At 42.5% G+C, this 17,876-nt stretch overlaps 1 protein-coding gene across 10 annotated transcripts in view; it reads left to right on the top strand.

The window, feature by feature from the left end:
- The window catches only part of EVA1A (eva-1 homolog A, regulator of programmed cell death), a 63,535-nt gene that overhangs the window by 25,186 nt on the left and 20,473 nt on the right, over positions 1–17,876 (top strand). For 5 of the 10 annotated variants that reach the window (XM_081254336.1, XM_081254332.1, XM_081254329.1 and 2 more), the window contains one exon: positions 12,991–13,113. The exons of the other annotated variants lie outside the window; for them this stretch is intronic. The gene's annotated coding sequence lies outside the window, so the exon portion shown is untranslated. The remainder of the gene's footprint in view (positions 1–12,990; positions 13,114–17,876) is intronic. 10 annotated transcript variants of the gene reach the window in all.

Below are 17,876 nucleotides of genomic sequence, written 5' to 3'. Positions count from 1 at the left end.
CTGTTGAGTTTTGAGGATTCTTTATATATTCTAGATACTAGTCCTTTTGGCAGATATATGATTTGCACATTTTTTCCCACTCTCTAGCTTGTCTTTTCATCCTCTTAACCCAGAAAAAATGTTTTTAATTTTGATGAAGTCCAGGTTATCAATTTTCCCTGTTATGCATTGTGATTTTGGTGTCAAGTGTAAGAATTCTTTGCCTAGTGCTAGATCCCAAAGATTTTCTTTTTTTTTTCTAAAAGTTTTGTAGTTTTATGTTTTACATTTGGTTTCTGATCTACTCTGAGTAAATTTTTATATAAGATGTAAGGCTTAGGTCAAGGTTCACTTTCTTTCCTATGGCTGTCCAGTTTCTCCAGCACCATTTGTTGAAAAGGCATTTTCCTCCAATGAATTGCAAAGCACCTTTGTCAAAAATCAGTTGGGCATATTTGCATGGGTCTATTTCTGGGTTATCTATTCTGCTCCATAGATAACCTGCTCCAATGTTTCTATGTTTCAGAAGTAACGCACAGTCTTGATTGATGTAGCTGTATACTAGTAAGTTTTGAAATTAGGAGGACTTATTCCTCCCACTTTATTCTTTTTAAACTTATTTTAACCATTCTAGTTCCATTGCATTTTTGTATCAATTTTAGCATAATCTTATTTATATCTACCAGAAATCTTGCTGATTTTTTCATTTTGTTTTGTTGGTTTTGGTTTTGTTTTGGCTGGGGTTTCAATAAGAATCATATTATACTTGTATATCACTTTGGGGAAAATTAGTATCTTCACTATGTTGAGTCTTCCAATCCACAGCCATGGTCCCTTTTCGTTTATTTAGATCTTTGATTTCTCTCCATAACATTATGTAGTTTTCGGCATTCAAGTTCTGATTATGTTATGTTACATTTATATCTAAGTGTTTCATTTTTTGAGCAATTGTAAATGGTATTGTATTTTTAATTTCAGTGTCCACATGGTCATTACTAGCATATAGAAATCAACTTGATTTTTGTACATTTTCTCTGTTTATGTTTCTCTGTTTTTGGTAAATGGGATTGTTTCCTTAATTTCTCTTTCTGATCTTTTGTTGTGGTGTATAGGAATGCTAGAGATTTCTGTGTATTAATTTTTTATCCTGGGACTTTACCAAACTCACTGACAAGCTCTAGCAGTTTTCTGGTAGCATCTTTAGGATTTTCTATATATAGTATCATGTCACCTGCAAACAGTGACAGTTTTACTTCTTCTTTTCCAGTTTGTATTCCTTTTATTTCTTTTTCTTCTCTGATTGCCATGGATAGGACTTCCAAAACTATGTTGAATAAAAGTGGCGAGAGTGGACATCCTTGTCTTATTCCTGATCTTAGAGGAAATGCTTTCAGTTTTTCACCATTGAGAATTATGTTGCTGTGGATTTATCATATATGGCTTTTATTATTTTGAGGTAAGTTCCCTCTAAGCCCACTTTCTGGAGAGTTTTTTTTAACATAAATGGATGTTGATTTTTTTCAAAAGCTTTTGCTGCATCTATTGAGATGATCATATGGTTTTTAATCTTCAGTTTGTTCATGTGAGGTATCACATTGATTGATTTGCATATACTGAAGAATACTTGCATCCCTGGGATAAATTCCACTTGATCATGCTGTATTATCCTTTTAATGTGTGGTTAGATTTGGTTTGCTAGTATTTTGTTGAGCATTTTTACACCTATGTTCATCAGTGATATTGGCATGTAATTTTCTTCTTTTGTGATATCTCTGTCTGGTTTTGGTAACAGGGTGATGGTGGCCTCATAAATTAGCTTGGGAGTGTTCCTTCCTCTGCAATTTTTTTGGAAGAGTTTCAGAAGAATAGGTGTTAGCTCTTCTCTAAATGTTTGATAGAATTCACCTGCGAAGCCATCTGGTCCTGGATTTTTGTTTGTTGGAAGTTGTTTTAATAACAGTTTCAGTTTCAGTACTTGTGATTGATCTGTTCATATCTTCTATTTCTTCCTGGTTCGGTGTTGGAAGGTTGTACTTTTCTAAGAATTTGTCCATTTCTTCTAGGTTGTCCATTTCATTGGCATATAGTTTCTTGTATATAGTAGTTTCTTATGGTCCTTTGTATTTCTGTGGTGTCAGTTGTAACTTTTCCTTTTTTATTTCTAATTTTATTGATTTGAGTCCTTTTTTTTCTTGATAAGTCTGGCTAAAGGTTAACAATTTTGTTTATCTTCTCCAAAAACCATCTTTTATTTTCATTGATCTGTTGTCTTGTTTTCTTTGTCTCCGTTTCATTTATTTCTGCTCTGATTTTTATGATTTAATTCCTTCTACCAACTTTGGGTTTTGTTCTTTTTCTCTGCTTTAGGTGTAAGGTTAGGTTGTTTATTTGAGATGTTTCTTGTTTCTTGAGGTAAAATTGTATTGCTATAAACTTCCCTCTTAGAACTACTTTTGCCGTGGTGTCCCATAGGTTCTGTTTATTTTTTTAAATGAATTAGTTAATTCATTTTTGGCTGTGTTGTGTCTTTGTTGCTGGCTTTCTCTGGTTGGGGCGAGCAAGGGCTATTCTTCATTGCAGTGTGTGAGCTTCTCATTGTGGTGGCTTCTCTTGTTTTGGAGCATGGGCTCTATGCACACGGGCTTCAGTAATTGCAGCATGTGGGCTCAGAAGTTGTGGCTTGCAGACTCTAGTGCACAGGCTCAGTAGTTGTGGTGCATGGGCTTAGTTGATCCATGGTACATGGGATCTTCCCGGACCAGGGATCGAGCCTATGTCCCCTGCATTGGCAAGCAGATTCTTAACCACTGTGTCACCAGGGAAGTCCCATGTCCCATAGGTTTTTAATTATTGTGTTTTCATTGTCATTTTTCTCTAGGTAATTTTGGATTTTCTCTTTGATTTCTTCAGCGATTCATTGGTTGTTTAGTAACATATTATTTAGCCTCCATGTGTTTCTGTTTTTTACAGTTTTTTCCTGTAATTGATTTTTAATCTCATAGCATTGTGGTTGGAAAAGATGCTTGATATGATTTCAATTTTCTTAAATTTACCAAGGCTTGATTTATGACCCAAGATGTGATCTGTCCTGGAGAATGTTTCATGTGCACTTGAGAAAAAAGTGTATTCTGCTGCTTTTGGATGGAATGTCTTATAAATATCAATTAAGTCCATCTGGTCTAATGTGTCATTTAAGGGTTGTGTTTCCTTCTTCATTTTCTGTCTGGATGATCTGTTCTTTGGTGTAAGTGTGGGGTGAAAGTCCCCCACTGTTACTGTGTTACTGTTGACTTCCCCTTTTATGGCTGTTAGCAATTGCCTTATATATTCAGGCGATCCTATGTTGGGTGCATATATATTAGAATTGCTATGTCTTTTTCTTGCATTGAATTGCTATGTCTTTTTCTTGCATTGAACACTTTTTCTTGCATTGAACCCATTCAACCCTTGATCGTTATGTCATGTCCTTCCTTGTCTCTTGTAACAGTCTTTATTTTAAAGTCTATTTTGTCTGAAAAGAGTATTGCTACTCCAGCTTTCTTTTGATTTCCATTTGCATGGAATATCTTTTTCCATCCCCTCACTTTCAGTCTGTATGTGTCCTTAGGTCTGAAGTGGGTCTCTTGTAGACAACATATATATGGTTCTTATTGTTGTATCCATTCAGCGAGTCTGTGTCTTTTGGTTGGAGAATTTAATCCATTTACACTTAAGGTAATTATTGATATGCATATTACTATTGCCATTTTCTTAATTGTTTTAGGTTTGTTTTTGCAGGTCTTTTTTCTTCCCTTCCTCTTTTGTTCTTTGCTCTCTCCTCTTTTGGTTTGATGACCATCTTTCGTGCTGTGTTTAGGTTGCTTTTTCTTTTTTGTATGTGTATCTATTGTAGTTTTTTGGCTTGCATTTCCCATGAGTTTTTTTTAATTAATTTATTTTTGGCTGTGTTGGGTCTTTGTTGCTGTGCATGGGCTTTCTCTAGTTGCAGTGAGCAGGGGCTAGTCTTCATTGCAGTGCATGGGCTTCTCATTGTGGTGGCTTCTCTTATTGCAGAGCATGGGCTTTAGGCACATGGGCTTCAGTAGTTGTGGCATGCAGGCTAAGTAGTTGTGGCTCATGGGCTGTAGAGCACAGGCTCAATAGTTGTGGCACATAAGCTTAGTTGCTCTGTGGCATGTGGTATCTTCCCAGATCAGGACTCAAACCCATGTCCCCTCCATTGGCAGGTGGATTCTTAACCACTGTGCCACAAGGGAAGTCCCTCCCATGAGGTTTTGATATAGCAGTCTTTATTTATACAAGGTTGTTTTAAGTTACTGGTCTCTTAATTTCAAATGCAGTTCCCATTTCCTGCATTTGTACTCCTGTCTTCTTACTTTTGCTGGTTTTCATATCATATTTGTGTATGGATGATTTCCTGCTGTTACTGTGTGTTTGCTTTTACCAGTGAGCTTTCTCATTTGTGATTTTATTGTTTCCAGTTGTGGCCTCTCTTTTTTTCTTTGCCTAGAGAAGTTACTGTATCATTCGTCATAAAGCTGGTTTGGTGGTCCTGAAGTCTCTTAGCTTTTACTTATCTGTGAAGCTTTTGATTTCTCTGTTGAATCTGAATGAAAGCCTTGCTGGGTAGAGTATTCTTGGTTGTATTTTTTCCCTTTCATCACTTTAAATAAATTATGGCACTCCCTTCTGGCCTGCAGAGTTTCTGCTGAAAAGTCAGCTGATAACCTTATGGGGATTCCCTTATATGTTATTTGTTGCTTTTCCCTCATTGCTTTTAATGTTTTGTCTTTGTATTTAATTTTTGTTAGTTTGATTACTATGTGTCTCAGCATGTTTATCCTTGGGTTTATCCTGTATGGGACTCCCTACACTTCCTGGACTTGGGTGATTATTTCCTTTCCCATGTTAGGGAATTTTTTGGCTATAACCTCTTCAAATATTTTCTCAGGCCCTTCTTTTTCTCTTCTTCCTTGGGACCCCTATAATTCGAATGTTGGTGTATTTAATGTTGTCCCAGAGGTCTCTGAGACAGTCCTCATTTCTTTTCAATCTTTTTTCTTCATTCTGTTCTGTGGCAGTTATTTCCACCATTGTATCTTCCTGCTCACTTATCCATTCTTCTGCCTCAGTTAGTCTGCTATTGATTCCTTCTAGTGTATTCTTCATTTTAGTTATTGTATTGTTCCTCTCTGTTTGCTCTTTAGTTCTTCTAGGTCTTTGTTAAACATTTATTGTGTCTTCTTGATCCATGCCTCCATTCTTTTTCCGAGATCTTGGATCATCTTTACTATCATTACTCTGAATTCTTTTTCAGGTAGACTGCCGATCTCCTCTTTATGTAGTTGTTCTTATAAGTTTTTACCTAGCTCCTTCGTCTGTAACGTATTCCTCTGTCATCTCATTTTCCCTAACTTATTCTGTTGTGGTCTCCTTTCCACAGGTGGTAGAATTGTATTTCCTCTTGCTTCTGGTGTCTGCCTCCTGGTGGGTGAGTTTGGTCCAGGGGTTTGTGCAGGCTTTCTGGTGGGAGGACCAGTTTCCTGCCTCTGTTGGGTGGAGCTGGGTCTTGTCCCTCTGGTGGGCTGGGCCATGTCAAGCAGTGTGTTTTGGTGTGTCTGTGAGCTTATTATGACTTTAGGCAGCCTGTCTGCTGATGGGTGGTGTTGTGTTCCTGTCCTGCTGGTTGTTTGGCCTGAGCTGTTCCAGCACTGGAGCCTGCAGGCTGTTGGGTGGAGCCGGGTGTTGGTGTCAAAATGGGGACCTCCAGGAGAGCACATGCCAATTCATATTCCCTGGGGCCTCTGCTACCAGTCCCCTTGCCACACAATGAGCTACTGCCAATGCCTGGTTCCCCAGGAGGCCCTCCAAGACCCCTAGGTAGGTGTATCCCAGGTTCCTATGGAGGTACTGCTTTGTGTTGACACCTTGTGTGTGCCCTCCAAGAGTGGAGTCTCTGTTTCCCCCAGCCCTGTGGAGCTCCTGCACTCAAGCCCTGCTGGCCTTCAAGGCTAAATGCTCTGGAGGTTCTCCCTCCTCATGCCAGACTGTCAGATTGTCTTGGAGAGCTATTTTTATGTGGGAAGGTCCTTATGTAGCCTTCGTTGGTTAAATATATATATATATATATATATATATATATATATATATATATATATATATATATATATATATATATATATATATATTTTGGTCCAAGTTCTGGTTTTAGTATGGGTGACTGCCACCTCTTCCCTCAGTGTATGCTGGCTGTTATCCCCCTGAATAAGGGGTTTGACTGGTGTTGTCATGGCCAGAGCCTGCCCTGGATATGCAGTGCAGCCTCCCCTTTGCTCTGTCATGGTCACTGCCCTGTCAGGGTTATGGTCTGCTCCCTACTTGTTGGAATAGAGGACCTCAGATCTGTTTCTTAGCTGTGATTCTGATCTGCGGTGTGAGTTAGGTGAGATTGGAGCACTCCCACTGGGAGAGAATCCACTGAATATTCCTCCTCTGTAGCTGTTTACCTGTGAGTGTGCTCAGTTGTGTCCCCTTTCATTCATTGTGTGGGCACACAAGGTACACTGTTGTTGGCACTGCTCTCGGTCCTACCTTAACTGTGGGTATGCTGTCAATTGGCCCTGATGATTCTCACATGTTGTTTTCACCAGGCCACCATCACAGATTCACTGAGGTCAGGTCTCAGGACTGCAGTAACTGTGTACCTGGACCTGCTATGGAGGCAGCTCAGACTCTGGCCTTACCCATCCCCTGTATGTGCCCATAAAGCCCACAGGTCCTAAAGCCAGACCCGTCTCAGCTGCAGGAGCACTTGTCCATTTGGATGTTCTGCAAACACTGAATTTAGGAAGCTGTCTGTGGAGGTCTAACTCCGCAATTTGCACAGCCACAAGGAGAGATTACAGCTCTTCTTTCTTAGTCACAGAACCCCCGGGGCTCAGCTGTTGTTTCAGCCCCACCTCTCAATGTGGGCCACCCACCAGCCTCTGCTCCCTAGGCTGCCAGAGCACACAAGCCTGTCAGGTGGGAGGGAGCCGAGGCAGCAATCCAGGTGAGTGGGCCGCCCAAGCGATTGGGGCGAGCAAGTTACCCAGGCGGGGTGGATGCAGAGGAGGCAATGGCCGGAGATGTGTGAGCCTTCTCCAGCGGGAGCCCTCCCTAGTGCTTGTGGAGGCAGGGCCGGCACATGAGGAGAGAGGCTGCAATGGCGGCCCTGCCCTTTGCACGTCACTCAACGATGGTGCATTTCTTCTATCGTGGTCCGGGCTTCCTCCAGGAGCATTCCAGGTTGCAGAGCTCCTCAGTCCCGGCCCCGCAGGCTGTCTCCTCACAGCCAACAGCAGTCCCCTCCCCGGGTCTGCTCCCCCAACCCCATGTTTTGGCACCCAGCCCCCCTCCACACTGATGGGCACATGTCTCAGGCCGGGGCATGCAGGGCTGTGGCATGGACCAGTTGGGTAGGTCTCAGTCTGTGCTTCCTGCCACAGACCGGTTGCTGTGCTCTCCTCCAGGACCCCGAAGCTCCCCTTCTGTCCCAGGTGATCTCCCCACTGGTGAGGGGGCTTCCCCAGATGCAGGAAGCTCTCCTCCTCTTCAGCTCCCTGCTAGGGGTGCAGGTCCCATCCTGCTTCCTCTCCTCTTCCTTTTCCTTTCTTCTTTCCTTCATCCTACCTGGTTACACGGGGATTCTTCTTGCCCTTTTAGGTGTCTCGGGCGCTCTGCTAGTGTTCAGCAGGCGCTCTGTGAGAACTGTTTCATTAGTAGATGTTTTCTTGATGCGTTTGTGGGAGAGATGAACTCCACATCCTTCTTCTCCTCCACCATCTTGATCCTTCGGATTGGCATGGATTTCTTTGAGTCTATCCTTTCGAGATTTGGTCAGCTTCTCATATCTGTAGATTTTTATCTCTTCCTAAGTAGGGGGATTTTACAGCCATTATTTCTTAATTTTTTAAAACACTTTTTCATTTCTGCCTGTTTTGCCTCCCCTTTGATTCTAATGACACAAATGTTAGATCTTTTGTTATAGTCTCACAGGTCCCTAAGGCTCTGTTCAATTTTTTTAAATCTATTTTCTCCCTGTTGCCCAACTGAGTAGGTTCCATTGTACTACCTTCCAGTTCACTGATTCTTTCCTTTGTCCTTTCCACTCTACTGTTGATCTCATTTACTTAGCTTTTAATTTTGGTTATATTTTTCAATCCTAAAATTTTCATTTTTTTCTTTATATCTTCCATTTCTTTGCTAAGGCTTTCTATTTCTTTGCTGAGGCATTCCATTTTTTAAAATTCATTTCAAGCACATTCATCATTGCTATTAGAAGTGTTTTTTATCATGGCTGCTTTAGAATCCTTGTCAGATAATTATAACATCTCTATCATCTTGGTGTTGGCATCTATTGACTGGCTTCTTATTACTGCTGGGTGAGAATGAGAGTTCCAGATCCCATGTGGCCTCCACTGACATGATGTTGGTGATGGTGGGGCTTCTAACCACTGGGGTTGGTGAAAGTCCTGACCCTTCACTAGGTCTCCTATTACATTACTCCAGCAAGGAGGGAGAGGAGCTGGGTGGGGTGAAGTCCAGGTTTTCTATGTGTTCTCCACTGATACTGCCAGGAAGAGTGGCTCATTACCAGCTGTCTGGTATGAAAGTCCCCTTTCCCTACTTGGTCTTCTCTAATGCCACTCTGATGCGGACGTTGGGGTGTCTTCTTTTAGTCTCTCGAGGATGGAAGTCTACGCTCCCCCACTCAGCCTTTGCTGTTATGGGTGTAGGCTGGGGCCACAGTTTTTCCTATGGTGTTTGGCTGGGGTAGAGTAGTTATTGTCTAAGAGTTTTCTGTCTTGCTAGACGGTCCCTTAACTGGTCTTTTGACTAAAGAACATGCGTTTGGTGGTTTTTTGCTTTGATTTCTTTTGTTTTGGTCTACACCTGTTAGGTTTGGTTTCTGGGTTGCTGACTTCTTCAGCAGCTTCATCCCCATTTTATTTCAGACATCTTGGTTTCAGGTACTTTCATCCTTTACCTGGACTGTTGAGTTAACCCCTAGTGAGTCTTTCAGACTATAATCTATAATCTCTGACTTCTCCAACATAGCCTCCACTTCTGCCAGTGTTTTCTTCCTAGAAAGCAGAACTGGCCATGTCACCCTTCTGTTAATACCATTGTTCATAAAATAAAATTCTATCTCCTTTGTAAGGCACTGCAGATTCTCCAAGGTCCAATTCCTACTTTGCCTTTCCATCTTTAATTGCTAGTAAATCCTTCTGCCTACTCTTTTGCTCTAGACATGCCATATACCTTCCCTCACATTATTCCTTTTGTCTCTAGTACATTTCTTTACTCTGGGAAGTATGGTTTAGAAGTTAAAAGCACTAGAGATGGGCTGCCTGAGTTTAAATTCCGTCTCCAATATTTTCTAGCTGAGTGATCTTATATAGCCCTACCTCTCTGTGCCTCAATTTTCCCATCTGAAAAATGGGAATAATAATAGCACAGGATTGTTATAAATTAATATACTTACATTAAACATTCTTAAATATTCTACATAAAGCATTGCCTGGTTACAGAGGAAGGTATCCATAAATATGAGTTATTAGTATAATTTGTATTAAATTAATACTCAGTAGTTCAATTTAAATCTTACCTCTCTATTAAGTTTTTATGATTTCTGCCCACTGCTCTCCCATTATTGGAATTAATTACTCTTTCCCATCTGCACCCTCACCACTTAACTTACATTGCTTTTATACTTCATTCTGTTTGCTTAGCTAGGTTGCAGATCTCTCTCACTAACCACGTTTGTTCATTTTTAGATTCATTCAGTCAATGGAAGCATTCACTATGAGTCAAACACTAGATCACAGAGGTGTCTAAAACATTGACTCATATCCATGACAGAATTTATTTTAAAGAACTTATGTGCTCAGGCACTGTGCTAGGCAGCATAAATGGAGAAGGATGGGACATGAGATCCCTAAGGATTGAATGATGGTAAAAAAAAATGGAGAGAAGAAGTATAAGTTTAGCAGGGAGGCTGAATAAAGGGAAGGTCATTTAAGGGTGAGGGCAGGACTTCCCTGGTGGTGCAGTGGTTAAGAATCCACCTGCCACTGCAGGGGACATGGGTTTGATCCCTGGTCTAGGAAGATCCCACATGTGGCAGAGCAGCTAAGCCCGTGCGCCACAACTACTGAGCCTGTGCTCTAGAGCCCGTGAGCCACAACTACTGAGCCCGCATGCTGCAACTACTGAAGCCTGTGCACGTAGAGCCCATGCTCCACAACAAAAGAAGCCACAGCAATGAGAAGCCTATGCACTGCAACGAAGAGTAGCCCCCACTCACCACAATCAGAGAAAGCTTGCACACAGCAACAAAGACACAACTCAGCCAAAAAAAAAAATTTTTTTTTTAAAAGGGTGAGGGCAATTGAGCAAGTTTTTTGTGGGTAAGACCAGCAAATTGAAAGACAGAGATTTTGACAGTGATTAGGAAAGAATGAGAAAATGGTTGAAGGAGAAAGACGTGTGTGTGTACATACATGTATGTGCACATATATGCATGTTTTTGCCTAAACACATCTCGTGTGTATATATGTAAATATATGACATATATACATTCCTCACACACACACACACACACGGAGGTGGGGGAGAGAAGGAAAGGAGAAAGGGAGAAACTGCAAGTTTGAGAGAGAGAATTATACACATATATAATCTCTCTCTCCTTCTCTATCTGTCTTTCTGTGTGAATAGTATATAGTAAAGTATATCTTTCTATCTGCCTACCTCTGTATAGATAGAGATGGAGATTGGTCAAACAAGAAAGGTAAAAGAAGGATGAATCACTGATGGAATGAAATCTTATAGGAAGAAGGAGGAAAAGATTTGATCAAAAGCACAGGTAAAAACTCCCTTAGAGAAATGAGGGAGGAAGGTCAGGATCAGATGGAAGAGAAGGGAGTTACAGTTCATGTAACTTGGCTGCTGTTTCCTCTGGGAAGATAGGAAACACAAGAGGGGTGAGGATGGAGAAAGGGGCTGAAAGAATGGGGTAGTGGTTTGGTACATTTTCTCTTGGAAATGAGAAAGGACAATGCAAGGGACTTAGAAGTTTTCCTAGCAAAATGAGGGCCTTACTGAGGTTGTAAACCAAACATTTACAATGGTGCTAATACGAATGATTTTTTTTTTCAGAAACACTTATCCTTTGGACAAGAAAGCTGGCAGGCGAGGGTTAGAGTGGTCTTGGGGTTAGGCCTGGGGATGGTGGGAGGGCAGCAGAAAGGTCCTGGTAAGAGCCAAGTGGAGTGTAGTTATAGTAGCCAGGCTGCGTAGAGAAAAGTGAATGGAGGATGAGACTTAACTGGGTGAGCTGGAGAGTATAAGAAGCTTGAGGAACCAGAGAGGTTGGAGAGCACATTTACTTTGATTCTAGGGGTGAGAGTAGTAGGAAGACAGAAAGAGCTGGTTGAAGAGTGGGATTTCTGAGTGTGAGTCATGCATCCAACAGTCACTGAACGTTGGCTTTGTCCATTTACTGTGGGAGGCTCTAGGAACAAAGAGAAGAATGGATCCCAGGTGGTCCCTGCCCTTAAGGAGCTCACAGCCCAGATTTCATAGGTGATGCTTTTCTAAGTGAAAACAAAGTCCGGGATATGTTCTTGGAAGTGGTTTACTGCAGTGGGTTGTAGGGGAGGGTTGGTGGAGCAAAGGAAACCACGCAGCTGGTAGGCTAGCATGTTGGATGTGTCATCCATAGGTGTTTAACAGTCCTGTAGAGAAAGTCAGGGTTTCTCTCTGCTCAGTCATTTCTCCAGGGCCATGTGTATCCTCTTACCATCCTCTGAGGTGGGAGCTATTTTTCTTTTCTTTTTTTCTTTTTTTGGCCATGGTGCCTGGCTTGTGGGATCTTAGTTCCCTGACCAGGGATCAAACCCATGCCCCCACAGTGGAAGCATGAAGTCCTAACCACTGGGGAAGGGAAGTCCCCAGGGAAGTCCCTGGGAGTTATTTTTCCTTTCAAGCTTTTGCATCTCAGACTCCATGTGACCACAATGAGGTCAGTCCTTGCATGGTTTTCTTTAGTGTAGAGTGGAGAGCGAGTGCGACTCAAGGAACTGATTCCATGGTTTGGTGCATGAGTCTCTAAAGAACTACTGATCTTGTGCTTTTTTGCCCTTACCAGTAAAATGGAGATAGGACGATGTCACAAATCCTTTGTGAGCAGAGGCAGCTGGGATAAGTAAAGATGTAAATAAATAAGCAAAAGTCGGATGCTGCAGGAGCTGGCAGGAAGCAGTGATGACGAATGAGTGTGTATGCATGGAGCAAGGGGACTGCTTAGGGCTCCTCTGTGACCTCTGTGACTGATTTCATTTTTTTTCTACACAATTCTAAATGAAACTGGCAAACTAAAGGAGTTGTGTGTAATCTAGGTCTTTCAGAGACCCCTGGTGACTTCTCTAGCTGGGTTGAACAGAAGCGTTGAGATTTCTCGATGGAAGATACAGTCTGTGGGAATCCACTTGGCAGCATGTCCAGGCTTTTTGTGCCCACAGAGCTGCATGAGACTTCATCTCATGGCCCATCTGGACATTACTATCTGGAAACTAAATTTCCTCCCTTCCTGTTCCAGAGAGGCTGGCTTGCAAACTTCACTGATGAGGAGCCACGCAGGAGCCACTGTAGCTATTTTGCGGGTTTTGGCTGACAGGAGGGAAGAGGAAGCATACATCTTTTGATTTTTTTTACCCTTAGCTCCCCTTTTTGCTCTGACCTTGGGAGGTTGGTTTCTCTGGCTGTCAGGTTCAAATTCCAGATTAAACTCTGGCAGTGGGCTTTATCCTTTCAGGGAATGCTACTTCGTGTCTTCAGGGGTCCAGACAAAGACCACCAAGTTTTCTCTGCTAAGCAGTTCATAACAACCCCAGGTCTAAGGCATGATGTGGTCTCTCAGCCATGTGAGGGCTCTCTGATATTTTTTATGCCATTTTTCTTTTCTTTCAGAGCCTGAGAAGCCAACTGAGGTCAACCAAGTTTCAGAACCTCTACTGTCTGATATTAGCATCTCCAAGGATGAGCCATTCTAAGCAGATACCCTTCTGCTCCTAACAGTACGCCTCTCCCCAGGTAGCTAAGGGCATAATAAGACTTTGTTTTGTTTTGTTTTTCGTTTTTCTTTTTTTGGCTGTGCTGCGTGGCATGTGGGATCTTAGTTCCCCGACCATTCATTGAACTGGTGCCCCCTGCATTGGAAGTGCAGAGTATTAACCAGTGGACTACCAGGGAAGTCCTGATAATAAGACTTTTTTATGACCCTTTGCGCACCAAGTGATGAGATAGTCATCTGCATGGTGGGTCATATACCAGGGATGTGCACGGCTGCTACTGAAATATAAGATGAAATGTACTATCATCAGGCATACTTCATTTTGTACATCCAGTGGTTACACTCAGTATATGTGGGTAGATTCAAGGTTCCAGAGAATATGAATTTGCAGCCCTGGGAAATAGGTTATCTCTAATATGGAAACCAGTGAAAGTGGCATGCAATGCATGCAATTAGTCATTCAGTTTAAGAGATGGTGCTTATAAGCCAGCTTGTCATCTTCATCAGGAGGCCAGCGTGTGTACAGGAAGACACAATTCTGAGAGGTAGGTGATGGAAAGAAGCTGCCTCTTCAATTGTGCCACAGGTTTTCAGTAATGAGGTGAAGGACCTTTGGGTCATAGATGAAAAAAAGCTGTCAAAGAGTAAGAAATATAAGAATTAGTGGGTGCTGTCCAAAGAAAGTGTGCTGCAATTCTGGTTTACTGGCCCTAGAGTGTTCTCTAGACATCATTTTCCCCTAGAATGGTGTGGGGTTAATCCAATGGATGATCACAGGGAGAAAACCCTGGTTTTGAAAGTATATGGCTGCTTAGTTGTAATTCTGCCCTAGCCAAGATAATCCCCAGAGTCAACTTGTCTAGAAGAGAATCTGATCTAGATCTTATGCCAGGTGGCTCTCCAGTTATGAATTAATAAACACGATGGCAAAAGTTGTATTTTTTTTTTTTTTTTTTTTTTTTTTGCGGTACGTGGGCCTCTCACTGTTGTGACCTCTCCCATTGTGGAGCACCGGCTCCGGACGCTCAGGCTCAGCGGCCATGGCTCACGAGCCCAGCCGCTCCGCGGCATGTGGGATCCTCCCGGACCGGGGCACGAACCCGTGTCCCCTGCATCGGCAGGCGGATTCTCAACCACTGCGCCACCAGGGAAGCCCCGTATTTTCTTTTTTCTTTTTTTTTTTTAGATAAATTTTATTTTATTTTTGCATTGGGTCTTCATTGCTGCACGTGGGGTTTCTCTAGTTGCAGCAAGAGGGGGCTACTCTTCGTTGCAGTGCATAGGCTTCTCATTGCAGTGGCTTCTCTTGTTGCGGTGGCTTCTCTGTTGCGGTGGCTTCTCTGTTGCAGAGCATGGGCTCTAGGCACACGGGCTTCAGTAGTTGTGGCACATGGGCTTAGTTGCTCCGCGGCATGTGGGATCTTCCCAGACCAGGGCTTGAACCTGTGTCCCCTGCATTGGCAGGCGGATTCTTAACCACTGCGCCACCAGGGAAGTCCCCTGATGTTGTATTTTCTTGAGGGCTTGGTTGGCGTGATTTGTTCTCCCAGAATCTATTTACTCCTGGTCATGGAACATTGAATTGGTGGCCCAGGGCTTGGACCTGTGGTGTTCCGATCAAGGCTGCTAGGAGCTGCCAAGCAAACCTCTCTCTGACACCTATCTAGCTGTAATGGTGATGTGCATGAGGTTCACAAACACTGAGAATTTCTTAGGTTGATCAATGAGGTAACGATGTTTGTTCTAGAGCAGGGTTTCTCAGCCTCGATGCATTAACATTTGGGGCCAGATAGTTCTTTGTTGTGAGGGTGCTGTTCTATACATTGTAGGATTTTAGCAGTATCCTTGCCTCCTAATAGATGCCAATGTCAACCTCCACTGCAGTTGTGACAACCAACTGTACCCTGGGGAGCACACTGCCCAAGGTTGAGGATCACTATTTTAGGAAGTAACCAGTGATAAGGGATTTCCTTGAGGACTAGAGCACAAAATTTCACTTGTAGGTGGATGAGTTCTTCATGCCCCTTACCTTTGTATTGGTTAAGTGTATTAGGGTTCTCCAGAGAAACAGAAACAGAAACATATATATTTTTTACATAAATATATAACAATAAATTATTATTATTATGAAGAATCAGCTCACATAATCATAGAGGTTGAGAAGTCCCATGATTTGCCATACACAACCTTGCAACATGGAGACACAGGAAAGCCAGTGGTGTAGTTCAATCCAAGTCCAAAATCCTGAGAACCAGGGGAGCAAATGGTATAAATCTCAGTCTGAGGCCAGAGAAGACAAGATGAGATGTGATGTTCCAACTCAACAGTGAGACAGGAAAAAAGAGGCAAGTTCCTCCTTCCTCTGCTTTTTGTTCTATTCAAGCTCTCAATGGATTGGATAATGCCCATTCATATTGGGGAGGGCAATCTACTTTAATTAGTCTACCTATTGCTAATCTTATCTGGAAACACCTTCATAGACACACCCAGACATAATGTTTAATCTGGACATCCCATGGCCAGTCAAGTTGACTCATAAAGTTAACCAACACAGTAGGAGATGCAGAAATGTTTTAATTACAGGGCACATCACCAGTGGAGAGTGTCTAGAACTACCTGGAGTAGTTTCATCACTATTAAGGGAGGGCTCAGGGAGAGGGTTTGGTAGTAGAGTTTGGCTCTGGGAGTCATCACGTATCTAAATTCTGCAGACCTTGTCTCATTGGCAGCTGCCCTGAACAGAATCTCCTATGCTGAGTCCTGCCCTCTGTCTCAGTGTCCTCATGAAGGACTTGCCCTCCTACCCTAGATCAGATTTATAAAGGATGCATTAAGTGAAACTCCTCCTAAGCCTATGCTCTTATAATATCTGAGTGCTCAGGCTGAGGGGGATCACAGAAGTCAGGCAGAGCATTTTGCAAACTCTATTGGGCATCTTACAAAATGAGAGTCTGATTCCAAAGGTCTGGGTGCCCAGGATTATGAAGATCTAACAAGCTCCTACGTGATGTCAATCCTGCTGGTCCTTGTACCGTAATTTGAGTAGTAAGAATCTAGGCCAGAGGACTGCAGACTATGTATGGTCCATGGGCCAATCTGGGTCCACCACCTACTTTTGAAAATAAGGTTTTACTGTAACACAGCCACACTCATTCGTTTATGGTTGTTTGTGGTGGTTTTGACACCACGATGGCAAAAGTTGAGTAGTTGAGACAGAGAGCATATAGCCCTCAGAGCCCTTTCATAGTAAAGTTATAAATGTGTACTGACCCCAGCTTTACGTTGACTTGTGCTACATGGACCATAGGGGGTTTTCCTGTTCACTCTATAGGGTGGCCCACCAGCAGTTGTCTTTCCTGACCATCAGCCTGCCTTCTTTGTCCCCCTTTCTTTTACCTCTGGCTCCTGCAACCGTCTCCATTAGTGCCTGGGGCATGGAGAGACTTGCAGGAAGAATTTCTGTGCCATGGTTAAGCTTCCCTCTTGCATGTGGTCCTTTCATAGTCCTGAGGAAGTACCCTGCTTGGCACCCCACTCAGAGCCAGTCAACCCTGGTGTCCTTTTAGTCTTCAAAGTGGCTCACTCTAAGACCTGTTCAGAAATACTCTCTGGGACTTCCTCATGCATACAAAGCTCATGCCTAATTGCTCTTTCTGTTTTTCAGCCAGCCAGAATTTACTGAGAACCTCCTTTTATCAGGCACCATGCTAGGTACCAGGGTAATAAGGACTTGTAAGAAGTCTCTTCAGTAAACCAATAATTCCAATTTCAATATCATAGGTGCAATATTAGAAAAATATTCTAGTACTTTGATAGACAAAAAAAGAGTCTGGAGGATTTGGACCTTTACTGCATTAGACCTTTCTTTTTAAATAAAACATGAATTTTTATTAATTTTTACACAAACCCATTTTTGCATCCATTGACATGATGTTTTTCCTCTTAATCTATAAATGTGATAGATTACAATTATTTACATTCAATGTTTTTATAAGTGAGATAGTAACATCTTTTACTTAAAATAAAGCAATATCCATAATTTGATTTAAATTAGAATTTTATTGACTTCAATTTTTTAAATCATAGTGTAGTTGATGTACAATATTCTATAAATTACAGGTGTACAATACAGTGATTCACAGTTTGTTTTTTTAATGGAGGGCCAAGAGGTGTTAGTCTTTTCTTTTTTTTCTTTCTTTCTTTTTTTTTTTTTGCGGTACGCCTCTCACTGCTGTGGCCTCTCCCGTTGCGGACCACAGGCTCTGGACGCGCAGGCTCAGCAGCCATGGCTCACGGGCCCAGCCGCTCTGCGGCATGTGGGATCTTCCTGGACCGGGGCAGGAACCCGTGTCCCCTGAATCGGCAGGCAGACTCTCAACCACTACGCCACCAGGGAAGCCCTCTTTATTTTTTTTACTTGATTTCTCTAGGCGCGCGGGCTTCAATAGTTGTGGCTCACGGGCTCTCAAGCACAGGCTCAGTAGTTGTGGCTCATGGGCTTAGTTGCTCCATGGCATGTGGGATCTTCCTGGACCAGGGACTGGTCCTCTGAATTGTCCTCTGAATTGGCAGGCGGATTCTTAACCACACTGCCACTAGGGAAGTCCCCACAGTTTTTAAAGGTTATACTCCATTTTTAATTATTATAAAATATCGGCTATATTCCCTGCATTGTACAATATATCCTTGTAGCTTATTTTATACATAATAGTTTGAACTTCTGAATCCCCTACTCTATATTGCCCCCCCTTCCTCTCCCCACTGATGCACTAGTTTGTTCCCT

The sequence above is a fragment of the Mesoplodon bidens genome (assembly GCF_964165515.1).
Source record: "Mesoplodon bidens genome assembly, chromosome: 14".
Lineage (NCBI taxonomy): Eukaryota > Metazoa > Chordata > Mammalia > Artiodactyla > Ziphiidae > Mesoplodon > Mesoplodon bidens.
Note: the sequence above shows the minus strand (reverse complement) of the source record. Positions and strands in the feature narration are given on the sequence as shown.